Source organism: Agelaius phoeniceus, chromosome 27 (assembly GCF_051311805.1).
Source record: "Agelaius phoeniceus isolate bAgePho1 chromosome 27, bAgePho1.hap1, whole genome shotgun sequence".
Taxonomy (NCBI): Eukaryota; Metazoa; Chordata; class Aves; order Passeriformes; family Icteridae; genus Agelaius; species Agelaius phoeniceus.
The window spans coordinates 3,327,344-3,341,347 of NC_135291.1; the positions used below are offsets into that span (position 1 = coordinate 3,327,344).

General features: G+C 49.4%; 1 protein-coding gene across 1 annotated transcript in view; it reads right to left on the reverse strand.

The window, feature by feature from the left end:
* The window catches only part of LOC129132012 (uncharacterized), a 292,843-nt gene that overhangs the window by 259,338 nt on the left and 19,501 nt on the right, over window positions 1-14,004 (reverse strand). The gene's annotated exons all lie outside the window — the stretch shown is intronic.

Below are 14,004 nucleotides of genomic sequence, written 5' to 3' on the forward strand. Positions count from 1 at the left end.
TCAGTTGGTCCTAGTATGTTCCCAGTTGCTCACAGTGACTCCCAGTCACTCCCAGTATATCCCATTTGCCCCTAACATGGTCTCAGTTGCCCCCTGCAGGCTCCTACTCACTCCCAGTACAATCCCAGTATGATCCCAGTATGATCCCACTCTCCATTAGTGCAATCACAGTGTGCCCTGGCACGGCAGTATGATCCCAGTATGATGTCAGTACAAGCCCAGTACAGTCCCAGTCACTCCCAGTATGATCCCAGTATGATGTCAGTACAAGCCCAGTACAGTCCCAGTCACTCCCAGTATGATCCCAGTATGATGTCAGTACAAGCCCAGTACAGTCCCAGTCACTCCCAGTACGGTCCCAGTGCAGCCCAGTCCCTGGCAGTGCTGCCACTGCTGGGATCCCCCAGGCCTGTGTGCGTTCCCCCCTGGCGGATGTGCCGGGAGGAGCCCCAAGGGCTGGCAGTGGCCAGGCAGGGTCCCCAGCAAGGCCCAGTTTGGATGTGCAGCCCCCAGTTTGCCCAGTTTGCCTCTCCTTTGGCCCGGGCCGGGTTCCCCCCGCCCGCAGGGGCTGGGAGCAGCCGAGAGCCCCGCGCTGCCCATCCCGACCCGTCCCGGCTCCATCCCCGCTCCTGCCGTGGGCTGCGAGGGCTGCGGGAACGGGCACCGAGGGTGTGGCTGCTGCTGGGGGAGGAGGAGGAGGCAGGGAAGGGCAGGGATGAAGGGGGAAAAGGAGGTGGGGCTGGGGGGAGGAGCAGGGGGAGGAGGGATGGAAGAGGAGGGACAAAAGCGGATCGAGGCTGAACTGAGGGAACCACGCCTTCGATCCCTGCCTGAATTCGCAGCCCCCACCTGTGGGATCATCGCCCCCCCCATCGTGCCGGTGAGCGGGGAGGGGGAGCTCGGCCCAGATATCCAGAGGGTCCCTGGGTTGAGTTTTTGGGGGGATGTTGGAGAATGAAGAAGTCCAAGGCTGAGCGGAAAAGGCCCCTTGGGGGGACATCGGGGGGTGGCGGTGGCGGTGGCGGCTGCCGGCAGAGGCAGCCTGGAGGAGCAGAGCCCTGTGTGCCCCAGGAGCCCAAAGTGGGGAGCCCAGAGAGGGGGGAGCGCCGCCATTGGCGGGAGCCTCAAGAGCCTGGAGAGGGGCAGGGGGGACTCCTTGGAGCCGCTGCAGCCCAGAGCAGAGAATGAGGGGAGAAGGGAGCCTGGGAGCCCAAAAAGCCCCAGCATCCCGAAATGGGGAGAGCGAAGCGGGGGGAGCTTCTGGGATTGCTGGGACTGCCAGCAGCCTGGGCAGGGCAGGCACCGAGGAGAAGGGGGATCCCCAATCCAAGCGTGACCCCAGCAGCTGGGACAGGGGGGAACCCCCGAACACCAGAGGGGAGGGACCAGGGACAGGGAACTCCTGGGTGGCTTTTTCAGGGCTGAATCTTGGTGTTTGGGAGGTTTTTCTGGAGCCCAGATGGCTGCTGACTTGTAGAGATGGACTCGGGCAGAGGAACCATCAAACTCAACGTGCTCATCCCTTGTTTTCCCCAAACCAGGATTTCCCATTGCCAACACTTGGGAGGCTGTGAGGAAGAGGAAGATGCCCTGGGACACTGAGGGAGGTGAGGAGGAAGTCAGTGTCTCTCGAATGCTTAAAATCAGAGGGTTTTGGAAAAGCTTCAAAAGACAAGCCTCAGAGACAGTAGAACTGATTAGAGCTTTGCAGTAACCATAAGATTGGTCAGCAGAAAAGTTATATAAGAAGTAGAAAGTAGGGAGAAATAGAACAATGGTCTGTGCATTAACACTTATCTAGAATAACTCCCTAACCTGCAGAAAAGTGTATCTAGAAAGATATTAGGAAGTTCCAAGCTTAATAGTGGAGCTCTGTGCATTGTGTTTTAAGGCTTACAAGCAGGTATTGTATTTGAAATAAGGGAGCATTGTTTTAACCGTCAATGTGCTTATAGTGCTTGGATAGAACTACTGTCAGTATGGCTTTGCTTTGCGTGATTGGTCAAAAACCTTTTAAAGTAAGTTTTAACATGAAGTACTTTGCTACCTGTGATGTGAGCTACTGCCAACTTACCATTGTCATAACTAAGTAATGAGACAGATGCTGGGAAATAAAACAGCTCAGGACACGTTCCTAGCAGTCCAGTCCTGTTTGTGATTTGTGCACAGCCCCGAGCTGGCGATGAGTGCCCCTTTCCCCTCTGTGCTGCTCCATCTCCCAGCCCAGCAGGGCCCCCGGCTGCAGCTCAGCCCTGGGGGGATCTCCTTGCCCTTGCCTGTGGCACGGAGGCAAATCCCATGCTGTCCTTGTCCTTCCTCCCCCAGAGCAGGAGCTGAGCATGGAGAGCAGGGAGGACAAATGCCCGTGGCAGAACCTGGTGGCAGAGGCCGTTTTGAGCGGCTCCACGGCGCAGGAAGCCAACGGGGAGGAAAAGCCCCGGAGCTGCCGCACGAGGAGGGGCTGCAAACGCAGATGGCGGGGATGTGAGGGGGAAAGAGCCAGCCTGGCCTGGGAATGCGGCCGGAGATGGAGCCAGAGGTCAGAGCTGGTGCTCCATGAGCAGCTCCATGATGGGGAGAAGCCCCACACGTTCAGGGAGATTGGGAAGAGCTTCAGGTGGAACTGCGACCTGATTGTGCACCAGAGGATCCACACTGGGGAACGGCCCTATGAGTGTGGGGAGTGTGGGAAGAGATTCAGACCAGCTCCCATCTCCTCCTGCACTATCGGATTCACACAGAGGAGAGGCCCTTCCAATGCCCTGACTGTGGGAAGGGATTCAAGCACAACTCCACCCTCATCACCCACCAGCGCATCCACACAGGGGAGAGGCCCTACGAGTGTCCCCAGTGTGGGAAGAGCTTCTCCAGCAGCTCTCACTTGACCCAACACCAACGGAGGCACCGGTAAGGGAAGCCCTGGGAGTGCCCTGAGTGTGGGCAGAGCTTCGTGTGCTGCTCCAGCTCCATCCCCCACTGGAGGAAGCACTTTGGGCACAGCCCTGGTCACTCACATTCCCTGTGATCCATGTTGGGAACACACCTGGCTGCTTAGCCCTTTGGTTTGGCCTTAATTTTCCTCTGCTTCACCTTCATCCTTGAAAAACTCTCCAAACTGGGTTAGATGAAGGAAATTGATCGAATATATCTGCAGTTCCATAATTTCTCAGTTGTTTTAGAGGAAATTTAGGATTTAGGGACACGTTCTGTGTGGAATGCTGCTGTTGCTAAGAGGCAGGAATTTGATCTCATCCTTCTTGTGTTGCTAAGAACTCCTCCCCTGACCCAAACCCCAACTCCACCCTTGGGATACCCTATAAAAACCCCACTGCCCTGCCTTTGCCCTGTCTTTGGGGGGTAAGAAATGGATTCCCAGAGGATCAGCCATTTTCCCACTGGATTCCCAAAATTTCAGCTTTTCTTCTCCTTCTCCTTCTCCTTCTCCTTCTCCTTCTCCTTCTCCTTCTCCTTCTTCTTTTCTTCTTCTTCTTCTTTGTCTTCTAAGGGAGGAGGTTTACATTTTCCATTTCAGTGGAGGCTCCTGAAATGGGGAGACACTCCCAATGACGGAACATGTAAAATAGTTCCTGAAATATATAAATGAGTTTGTCGATATGCATGAGGGTCTATGAATATGCAACAGACTGATGGAATTAAAACCAGATTAATTAAGGGGTGTCCCGGAAATAACTCGGAGGTCTCAGTGGCCATAACAACCTTTGCTGGATGGTCCTTGTCTCCCATGACATCAGCCTGTTGCATATTCATAGACTTTTTGCATATCCATAAACTACTTTACATATTCCAGGAGCAAAATTGGCTTCATCCTGTTTGGCGGTCCCACCGCCCTTCCAGATCAACTTAGGGTGTCCCATCCCCTTCTCAGCTCAATTTGGGGGTCCCACCCCCCTCTTTTCCCCTCTCTCCTTCCCCTTTCCAATCGTTCCCCCAGTCCCCTCCCCTGTGTTTGGTTTTGGGGGCTCCAGGCCCCTCCTGCTCCGTTTTGGGGTCCCGACCCCGTTTTGGATTAATTTGGGGCCCCCAGCCCATCCTCAGGGTCACCTTCCCCCGGTCCCCAAATTCCGCTCCTGGCAACTGATGAGTCATCAGCGAGACACGCTCTGATTGGCTGGAAATTACCCCGCGCAGTCTCTGATTATTGAACGCAGTGAGAGGCCTTGACTGTGCCTGGCAACTGATGAGCCAGAGTCGGGCCGGGCGCGGATTCGCTGAAAATCGCTGAGCGCGGCCGGTGCTCTGAGTTTCTGCCCAGCAACTGGATCGTCATCAGTGCTGCGCGTTCTGATTGGTTGGGATCTGTTTTGGGGTGGGGACGGGAGGAACTGGGCTTACTTGGGGTTTCTTTGGGTTTATTTAGGGTTTGTTTGGGGTTTATTTATGGTATTTATGGACTATTTGGGGTTTATCTTGGGTTTTACTTGGTTTATTTCTATTTATATGGGGTTCTTTGGAATTATTTTGGGTTATTTGTGTTAATTTGGGCTTATTTGGAATTATTTGGGGTTCTTGGGGTTTATGTTGGTGTATATGTTTTTTTTTAGGTGTACTTGCAATCATTTGGGGGTTTTTATGTTTAATTTGAGGGTTTTTTTTTGTTTTTTGGGGTTATTTGGATTTGTTTGAGGTTATTTGGCAGACTTTTAGGTATTGTTTGGGTTTTTTTAGGGTTATTTGGGGTTTATTTCGAGTGTTTTGGGGTTATTTGGGTTATTTGGGGTCATGTGGCGTCAAAAAATCAGGGAATGTTTCTCCTTCAAAAAACAGGATTTTTTCCTTAATAATCTGAGAGGTTTTCCCCAGAAAACCGGGAATGTTCTCTTAAAACTCCCGGACTTTTCCCAGCCAATAGCGGACACCCCGCCCCAAACCATCCAATCACCTCCCCTCAGGAACACCGGCCTCCCCGTGCGCCAATCCAACCAATCACCGCACACCTCCCGTCAGATATGCCCGCCTCTGATATGCCAAACCAGCCAATCACCGCAGGTCTCCCCTCAGCAATGCCCGCCTCTCTCGAGCTGAACTAACCAATCACCGCGCACCTCTCCTCAGCAAAGCCCGCCTCTCCCGCCCCTCTCCTGTCAATCACCACGCCTTCTATGAAAACAACCAATCACCGGGCATCTTTCCATTGAAACTTCTGCCCTCCCCGCGCCGCTCCAGCCAATCAGAGCCGAGCCTGAAGCGGCGCCCCCTGACCCCGGGGCCGGGCATGGAGCGGGCGCCCCCCTTCCACCTCCTCCGCCCCCCGGGACCCCCTCGGGGACCCCCGGGAGCCGCCCCGGGCTCGGGCGGGTCCTGCGGGAGGCGCTGGAGAGAGCAGGGGAGGCGCTGGGAGAGGACGGGGGGCTCCGGGAGCTGCTGAGGAGGTGCAGGAACAGGTGAGGGGTCCTGGAGGGGTCGTAAGGGGAATTTGGGGAGGGGTCTTGAGGACGTTTGGGGGGATTTGGGGAGGGTCTGGGGGGAACTTGAGGGGGTTTTAGTGGGGTCTGGAGGTGCTGGGGGGGCTTTGGGGGGGAATTTGGGGAGGGTTCTTTGGGGGGTGTCACGATCCGTCCTAACAGACGGGTTTCGTGATGGTTTGTGGATTTGATCTCAGGGTGCAAAAAGAACCAACACGGTACAAGGGGGTTTGCAATGATAATCGAAACAAATGCACCTTTATTGAATGACCACTGCAAAATGTGAGAGAGGGATTAAGGGAGAGAAAAAGATAGAGGAAGAGAGAGACAAAAGAGAGAGAGAGAGAAAGAGGGGGATAGAGCTACCAAACGTAGAGACGAAGTCCTTTGGTCCAGTCCAGTCGAGGATCCGCCTGTTATGTCGGGGAGATCTTGAAATCTCTGGCTAAGTCAGAGGTTTTTATTAGGATAACTATTGGATATTGCGAAAAGGGGAAACAGATAGAATAAGGAATAGATGTAACAGGTAGTCCATGTTCTCAGCAGTAAACGAGAGCCATTGTCTTCTTGGTCCAGCGGTCACAACCTGCAGGCAAACATCTCGCTTTGGTCAGCTTGCCTCCCCCACACACCTGCCCCGGGCTGGGGGTTTCAGTGCCAGTCCTTGGAAGGAGCAGAGGGGCCTTTTCACATGGGGGTTTCATGTCTCAGTCCTTGATGGAGAGGCTCCTTACATCTCAGTCTCTCTGTCACGGTGGTTGTAAAACAGGTGAGGGTCTTCTGTGGGGGACCACCCAGAACTCAGGAGAATCCAGCCAGGCCGAGAGGTGGGACAGCTCCCAAGGCCGTTGTTGCAAAAAGGGCACGGTGCTTCCTTCTTCTTCTCATTGGGCTCAGTGTAGCATACAGCAAACAACACCTGTGAAAACAATAACCTAACATTGTGCTCTCAGGTCTCGAAGCCTTTGGCTTGTGTAACTTTCTCCTACAAAGCCCGAGATTTTCAGTGGTCCCCAGTGACGATCGTGAGGCAGATGAGGGATATTTCAGACAGACTCTCACACGACCCCGTGACTCACAATTGTCTTGAAGGGATCATCATCAGCAGGGCTCTGGAGTGTCGCTGATAGGTCTTCATGACTCGCTGTACGTTGGTAGTAGAACCCGGAAAAATAGGGACAGCATGACAGAGAGAGAGAGAGAGAGAAAGGAGGAAAAGAAAGGATAGGAAGAAGAGGGGAAAAAAAAGAGAGACAATAAACAAACATAATTAATATTGATCACAACAGTATCAATTTTATAACTATTTTCAAATGGTTAATTAATTAAAATAGTATTATTTTTATAACCATTCTCAAATGGTCAAAACAAATCACAAATATCAAAAGCAAAAGCAATAAACAAATCATAATATAAGCACTAACTTTAAAATGATTTTCTAAACCAATTCACTAAAAATCAAAAGTAATTCCCACAAAATCATAAATGGAAATTAGGATTATTCCAAAACACATATGCTTCATTCATAATTGCCTTGTGTCAAAGTCTTGGGGATGTTCACAGTGCACAGGACATCAGCCAAGTTGTGTGCATGAACTATAGACGTCAATCTTGTCAGCTGTTTCATGCTCCAATTCATAACGAATGGGACTGCTGATAAAATAAAACCAAGCAGAATTGGTATCAAAAGGATAACAATGGGATGACACAGACTGCTCAGGACACCCGTGGCAGTAGGAGACCACCTAAAAGAGTATCCCACCCCCTGTGCTCGGCATCTTTCTCCACCCTTTCCATGACACGGGGTATCTGTCTCACATTGTGATGAACAGTCACCAGGGCTTTCTGTGCGTTTTTCTCAATCTTCTCAAGGATTTCAACTAAGTCTCGATGGAGCAGCAGTTGTCTTACCAAAGTGAGATCCATCCCAATAGGAGTAGGCATCAGTTTGTGAATCAGTGTGTAGTTGGATTGCAATAGGTAGTGAGAGGTAACTGGAGCTTCATAAGAGAAATCCCATCCTGTAATCTTGGTAAAGTTACAAGCACAAACATTTGAATAATTTTTAGTATCTACTACAACATTCTCTACAAATACAAAATCACAAGCAGGTCTGAAGCATGCACATCTATTGCCTATATATATAAGGACTGTTTCAGAAGTCTCATTAGGATGAATTTCAAAATGACAGATATTTTGCTCTGTGTCTAAACAAATGTCTTGAGCTATGATTGCATTGCTTTCACAGATGAACCCTTGTTGTTCTCGGACAAGACAAGATTCTAAATTAACAGTTTGCCATTTCTCACCCATTTGACGGGCCCATTCCTGATGCTCATAAGGATAGAGAACAGCTCCATCATGATTCAGCCCTAATGCAATCATAGGAAATATCAAATGCACTGAGGCATTACGTATGGTTAACACAAAAGCCATGGCTGTGTTTGTAATGGGATTGTAAGTTAAATTCACTAAGTTCCACCAGGATTGGAATTCTCTTTCAAAATCAGTGGCACTGTCCCAAATTATTTTCCCAATTTCAGTAGGAAAAGTGCCTTCTTCACCTTCTCTTATCATTGAGGCAGCAACTGACTGCATCCACAATTGTGCCTGGATACAGCTGAGAGCCAAAGAAATGTTGTTTTGTGTAGCACCGAGTGCATAATTTACCAATTTGTGGTCATTTACATTTACCTTTTCCCAATTTGTCAAAATGTTTGATAGCAGCCACTGGTGTGTTCCTAAAGCCAATGACTGCAGTAGTTGTTGTAACTTGGTCAAATCTCTAGTTGTAGCAGCCCATTTTATTCATTAATACTTCTGAATCAATACTCTTTAGAATTCCCAATCCTGTTCCCACAACACCGGTTATGTCTCTTAGCGTCCGTCTTTTAAAAGAGTTCCGCTTTTGCAACCAGGTCATCCAACCCTCAAAGGGAGTTTGCAAAAAAGGTGAACAGGCCGGCTGTATTTCTGAGACATTACTTTGCATCAGCAATTTGACTTGTTTAAGAGAACCATGCTGGATTGAACAGTATTTGTTGTTGTCCTGTTTTCCTAATTATATCTGGTCCATTTTCAAAAATTCTTGGGCTAAGCATAAGCGGTGGTTGGGCTGGAGTGGTGGTGGTGTAAATTGTAACAAGTTGGGCTATAGCATTTACTATAAACTTAAAATGTAGGCCCTACAGGCCTACATTTTTTGGACCAAAGACAAACCACTTCTATGGTTTGTGCCAATGTAAAATTGTGCCAACAATCCTGTAAGCTTGGGTGCGTACAAACCTTTTCATGCTTATTTGTTTGATCTGTCAAAACACCGATTGAGGTTGCGTTTCTATGGGTAGTTCCGTTAATCATTCGGATCCTATACTAATTTTTTTCCCCACTATCCCTTGAAGCTGCCAGGCTTTTTGGTTTTCCCATTCCTGCCTAGTGTATATCTGATTTTCATGCATAATGACAGTTGATAGGTTTAAATCCCTCACGTTTCCCATGGATCTGGAAAAATGAACAAAAGCCTGGGACCAAGGCCATTCAGTATCAAGTTGACTAAGGGTGCTCTCAGTCCTTTCTACCCACTGGGGTGTGACTACTGTACTCAGTGTGGGCTTTGTTATAGCATTTATCTTAAGTTTGTAAACTAGGCCTTTTAAACTTTATGGATTTGTCAAGTTATTTTGCCAACGGTGTGTCACATAAGTTGGTTTGGCTAAAGTAAAATTATGCCAGCAGTCAGTTGATTAATTTCTACAATCCTTTGTAATTGCATTGTTGGTTCTGGGGCCTAAAGTGTAGTTACCAACGTACTCCTGCCAGCAGCACAGAGTGAGGGGAATTTGTTTGGTACACTCCCACTTTGTCGTAGGACACAGTTCTGTTGTAGGGATGTGCAAATAGTTTTTTCCATCTGGTTCTAAAAAATTTCCGGCACCTGCAATGGAGGTGGCTTTCTCATAGAGAGATCCTTCCACTTTTCTGCACGCTACCACAATCGACTCACCAATTGTTCCAGTTAGGGTTCTAGTCCAGTCCTTCTGATCCCATCCCCACTCACTTGGGCGATATATCTCAGAGTCATGCAGCACTATAGGCTCTAGGTTCAGGTGGTGACCCTTGGGATATGATCCTAGAACATTAGTGTGATGGATGGTAGCTTCAGACCACGACCACTCAGCAGGATTCTGTCCACGGAATTGTGGTAGGATGCAGAAAAGTATCACCAGTGTTATCATGGTTCAGATGATCCTCATGTCCCTCAGGGTTCTTCTGTAAAAGTAAACACAACAGAATCCTGCCACTAAGGGACAGAAAAAGTTAGAATGATGGAATTATCCAGTGTGTATTTATCCGATGCTCTCTCCCTAGAGCATCAGAGGCTACCCATGCATGTTTATTCAGAGGGGTTTTTAGCACTAGTGGTAGTTCCCCTACAGTAGGGAGGTCCACCAGAGCAGGTTGTCCAGGGTAATATGCTGGAATCTTGAAATCATCTGGTCTCCCTAGAGAGGCAATTATGCTTGGAGCTATGTGGCAAAAGGCAGTGATTTTGGGACACCCATTTACCCCCCCATCTGTCATTCACACTTTTCACAGCTTCCCATAACTGAACATCCCAATTTCCCTCCTCTGGTTTCAAAAGTCATTCCAAAAGACCATTGGTCCTTTCCACGATCCCGTTAGCCTGAGAGTAGTAAGGGATGTGAAAAGTCCATTTAATTCCTTCATTTTTTGCCTAATCCTGTACAATTCTAGCAGTGAAGTGGGACCCATTATCAGATTGAATTTCCTGTGGTTTTGGGAAAATTCCAAACCATCCCTGCAATGCTTTTACAGTATTATCTCCTGTAGCTCTTTTAAAAGCATTGGCCTGGACCATCCCAGATACAATTTCTACTCCTACTAGCACAAAGTGTTTAACTCCTGACTTCTTAAAGGGTCCAATATAGTCTACCTGCCACGCGTCCCATAAGCCTTTACCCTTTCTGAAATGCAGAGGGTCATCTTCCAAAGGATGTCTCTCCAGTCTCCAGTCTGCGATTGCTCACAGGTTGATACGCATGTTTTACACCGTTCCTTGGTGACAGGCCAACGCTGGGCCAGAGCTTCCTTGTACAAATCTTTCACACCTGTGTGCTGTCTTTTTACATGCAGCTATTCTAATAGTTTGTGAGAACTCAGCACATCGCTCCTGATGTCCAGAGATGCCAGGAGAACCCTTGGGGGTCTCGGAAATCCTGGAATGTTGCCAAGAGTGCTTGGTGGCTTGATTTTGATCCATCCACAGAAGTGACAGCAGTTTGAGCACATGAGAATCACTTTAGAGTGAAGGGTGTAAAAGGGACACATTTATAGGGTGAAATATAAACTTTAAGGTTTTTGGTACAGGGGGGTTATGGAGACAAGATGGAGGGATCAGGGCGTGTCTCGTCCTTCTTCTTTCTTCTTCTTGTCTTCCATCTCCTGTGGTGATGTTGGCACTTGGGGATTGGTTTATGGTGAAGGTGTACTTGCCAATATGGGTGAAAAGTATTGGAAAATAAAAGTAAATATCATGTACATAGATTTTAGTATAAAAGACATGACCGCCCCGTGGGTGGTCACGAGTGCCCTTGGCTGCCTTGCAGATCAGACCTCTGTTGGGCAGACAGAAAATTTTGTAGATAAGAAACAATAAACAATCTGAAGATCGAAAAGCTGAAGAGTCCAGACTCGTCCTTTGAAGTGCGTGCCACCCAAGAACCACCCTACCCGTATCAGGGCAGAGACAGACAGCCGAACCCGACAATAGTTGATCCCAGTCCTCTGTAATTTGTTCTTTTTCAGGGGACTTAGTCTTGCTAAATCATCAGCTTTATTGTTCCACTCTCCTGCTGGATTTCCATCTGTCTGATGAAAGGTTGCCCACCCCAACAAGGTTCCCTTGGCTTGTGATGTTTAAAATTTCTTGCCACTTTTCCTTTTGCCATACTGGAATTCTGTTACCTTCCCAATCATTTTGCTGCCAAAAAGGAAGCCACTCAGTACATCCTTTATACACAGCATAGGAGTCCGTGTAGATGCAGACAGGAGAGGTATTCTGTACCTCATGTTGGAAAGCACTCCAAACAGCTCTCAGCTCCCCAACCTGGGCACTGCCTTCTCCCTCGATAATGATTCATTCACCAGAGGAAATGTGGAGGGCTGCTTCCCTGTATCTCCACACCTTCCCCTCCTGTTTAGCAGAGGCATCAGGGAACCAAGAATTTGCTGATCGTTTGGGGGAGAAAGGAGGGGCTACTTTAATTACAGAGGCAGGTTTGTCATGGCTGCTGCCCAAATTCTCAGTTTCTTGTAGCGCTAAATTTTTTACAGCTCCTTCTGTTATTGAGAAAATGTTACAGTAATGTTCAATCTGAGCATACCAGTTTGCAGCTGAGGCCCTTTGGGCCACCCTGTCGGCGGGGGTGGGGTGGGGGGTCCCAGTAGTGACTGTCTTAATAACTTTGAAAGGGCCTCTCAAGACAACTGGTTGTTGTTGTGCAATTTTTCCCACTTCTATGAGAGCTAAGCTAACCACAAACAATCCTTTTTCCCAGGTAGTGTATCTTTTCTCAGCATCTTTGAAACCACAGGAATAGAAACCAACAGGCCTCCTCGGTGTTGCCACCACTTGGGGCGTGGCGTCCCGGGTCAAGGACGGCTCGGTGGCAGCACCTTTGCCACACAGACCAAGTACACGCACTCACCAATGTGGTGGATGGTGAAATGGTAACTATTTCTAACTGGTTTTTAATAAACAATGCTAACTTCTTTGAAATATAAGGTCCAAGATCAATAATAGGGCCTAATAAGGTAGAACCAAGGGCAATCAGTCATGGGGGCTGACTGAACCATGACTTAGGATATCTTTGCAGGACTTCCTCAGTTTTTTGGCTGATAGTTGTTAACACAGTTGACGATTTGAAATCATACATTTACCACAGCACCGAACTATCCTCCCAGAGTCTGCGACAGCTGACCTTAAAAGAAGAGTGATGTTGAGAACTCATGTCTGGATTCACGTTTCTCCAAAACTCCCTTTGAACCTTTTGACGCAGAAAAACTCTGGGCTGATTGGCGATCATTCCATTCAAGTAGAGCCAGAACCTGGCCAGAGTTCGAACTCTACTTGATGGATACCACTTAAAACAAGACTTTCAAAAACATTTATGTGAACCATGACTGATAACATTTTTGTTGAGCTTTTTTCCCCCAGTCCTTCTCTGCGCCGGCCTCTCCTTTAGTTTGGTCACTGAGTTTTTCACGACCCCAGTATGGTCTGCCATCGGGCTGCTTGATGATTCGTCACAGCCTTTAGGAAGCGGGGTATACGGGCCACGGGGGCGTCTGAGGATTCAGTCCTGCAAAACAAGCTTTACAAATTTCATTAGTTTTTGCCCTGAAGGTCCAGTTTTATCGACTTAAGCGGGCACCATTTAATTTTACTATTTTTCTTGACGGCTGTGTACCCTCGCCCTGTGAGTACCAGCCTCCAACCCGTTTCCCATTCTCCTAACTAATTTTTAATCATGACTTGTGGGCCTTCCTCTAGTGCCCGGGTGGCCCAGTGCCTCTGGGCAGGACTTTTTGTTTTGTCTCCCCTGGGGAACTGATTTAAAGCCAGCAGGGCGGTTGCTAGGATGCGCGCTTGATCTTTTGGCCGGATGGAATTGGTAAAACCCTCTGTCAGGCTTCGACCTCGCCCCTTTGTCTTAGCATTGGGCTGCTCCCTCCCTCTAGGCTTGCCCCGCCTCCTGCTGGGGGAGGCCAGTGCCTTGTAATGAGATTTCCACCCCATGCTTCAAGCGGCGTCAGCTCCCCCTCCGTGTCTTTTCCTTCCTTTTTGCCTGCGCGTGTCTGCGCTGTCCTGCCGACCTTCTCCGTCTCTGCCGATCACGCCCGTGTCCGCATCCCCCCCTTCTGGGGCCCACCCCCCGTGGCCCGTAAGGCGGAGGCCCTGCCCAGGCTCCCTCGGACTCTGAGTCAATGGCAGCGCCCCGCGCCTCCGAGTCAATGGCGGTGCCCTGCGCCTCCAAGTCAATGGCAGCGCCCCGCGCCTCCGAGTTAATGGCGGTGCCCCGCGCCTCTGAGTCAATGCCAGCACCCCATGTCTCTAAGTTAATGCCTGCACTTCGCGCTTCCTCTAGCAGCCCGTCCCAAATGACCGCTTTTTCCCCTCAGCCAGCGTGCCTGAGCTTGGGAGCTGCGAAGAGCGTGCCCGTGGCTGTAAATCCCCACACTCGGCAGACTCACGATCACCTGCAGTCTGCGCGGCCGCCCCCACACCCTGCCGGGGCCCCGCCTGCAAACAGTCCTGTGTGGTTTTCCACATTTCCTGCTCCTGCTGAACTTTTCACAGAGCCTGCGTGACTCTGCCCCATAATTTAAGATTTCGCCCCGAGCCTGAGGACAAAGCCTCCTCTGCTAGGCCCCGGTACAACTATCCCACACTTCGAGGTGGAAAATATCCACCAGCTGCCCAATAACCCCAATCCGCAGGAGCCTCGACACTACAAGGATAAAATCTCCTGGCTCGCAGTCTATGCCCCACTGCCTATGA